At 48.1% G+C, this 1,591-nt stretch overlaps 1 long non-coding RNA gene across 1 annotated transcript; it reads right to left on the bottom strand.

Annotated features, from left to right (window-relative positions):
• Window positions 1–457: 457 nt before the first annotated feature.
• LOC122429543 lies at window positions 458–1,353 on the bottom strand. Its single transcript, XR_006266061.1, has 3 exons — window positions 1,247–1,353; window positions 736–854; window positions 458–517 (listed from the first exon to the last, which is right to left on the bottom strand). It is a non-coding gene; the product is annotated as an uncharacterized LOC122429543 (long non-coding RNA).
• Between the last annotated feature and the right edge of the window lie 238 nt (window positions 1,354–1,591).

The raw sequence follows: 1,591 nt of genomic DNA, 5'->3' as shown, positions 1-1,591 counted from the left end.
TTTCTATCATGCTTTCATTACTCAGTTGGGCAGTCCTCTGCTAATTAAAAAAAAAGAAATTTCCTTTTGCCCTGAGTGTTTACAAGCAAGTCATGTGATCTCCCTTATAATACACAGGTTTCAGCAGTATTTGTTACTGTTTTCCTCTAGAGAAGGAAGAATTTTCCTTCTCCTTTGGAGAAGGAAATGGCAACCCACTCCAGTACTCTTGCCTGGAAAATTCCATGGGCAGAGGAGCCTGGTGGGCTATAGTCCATGGGTTCGCAAAGAGTCGGACACAACTGAGTGACTTCACTTTCACTTTCCTCTAGAGAAGGGCTTCTCTGATAGCTCAGCTGGTAAAGAATCCGCCTGCAATGCAGGAGACCCCGGTTTGACTCCTGGGTTGGGAAGATCCTCTGGAGATGGGATAGGCTACCCACTCCAGTATTCCTGGGCTTCCCTTGTGGCTCAGCAGGTGAAGAATCTGCCTTCAATGCAGGAAACCTGGGTTGGATCCCTGGCTTGGGAAGATCCCCTGGAAAAGAGAAAGAAAGGCTACCCACTCAAGTGTTCTGGCCTGGGGAATTCCATTGACTGTATAGTCCATAGGGTCGCAAAGAGTCAGACATGACTGACCAACTTTCACTTTCCTCTAGAGAATAGCCCCTCATGAAGCTCTGACTTAATAAAGGGGATCCACAGAAAACAAGCACCGTTTAAAGCAATGTGACATTAATAGAATTAAAGACAGACCTAAAAGCATTCTTTTAAAGAATGGCAGGATATAAATGGAGCAAAGTCCGTCTTCTCTCTCAGTGGCCGCACACAGCGTGAGAACCATTCTGTTCAGCTTCCAATCACGTGTGTCTGTCCTGCAGAGGAAGAGGTTGTTTTGTTCGACACGTTTAATTTTGGAATTAGAAGCTTTTTGTTTTGGTTTGGTTTCGAGACAAGGAAACACATCCCTGTTTCTCCTCTGTTATTGTTCTAATTTTCTCCTGCTCCAAGCAGACCAAGTATACATTCGAGAAAGACAACAGGAACCAACAGCGTGTCCCGGCTGAAAAACAATCACGTCTCCCCTTTAGATCAAGGCGACTGCAAGAAACTAAAAGCTGGAGTCAGCCAGCATGTGAGGCAAACCCGACCTGAAATTAATGTTTATCTTGTTGCAAAACGAGGCCTACTTGAGGTTCACTTCTGTAGTGAACAGAAACCGGAAATTGCCGCATTGAACACAGCTCTCCCCTCACAGATTTCTTACCTCACTGTGCGAAGGATACCAGGGGGCCAAGTTGCATGCCAAAAACTTGGCAGGACTGTCTTCTGACGTTCAGCTGCCTGTCAGAGAATCAGATGCTAAGCCTGGAAAATACAGTTGCCCGGACTAGATGGAGACCCACCAGCCCTCTCCCGGCACAGGTCCTGAGACAGAGCTCTGAGGGCCGAGCTGCGGAGCGGGACAGCAGAGATGTCCACGTGCCCACATCTCCTCTGGCATCTGCACACAGCGTCCGGGCACCCTGCAGCCTCCTCCCCAGCGTTCTACAAGCATCGGTGCTGAGCGGTGTGAGGACATCAGATTGGCTACAGACAAGGAGACACCCTC

Source organism: Cervus canadensis, chromosome 1, assembly GCF_019320065.1.
Source record: "Cervus canadensis isolate Bull #8, Minnesota chromosome 1, ASM1932006v1, whole genome shotgun sequence".
Lineage (NCBI taxonomy): Eukaryota > Metazoa > Chordata > Mammalia > Artiodactyla > Cervidae > Cervus > Cervus canadensis.
The sequence above is the reverse complement of the archived record's forward strand: the minus strand, read 5'-3'. Positions and strand labels throughout refer to the sequence as shown.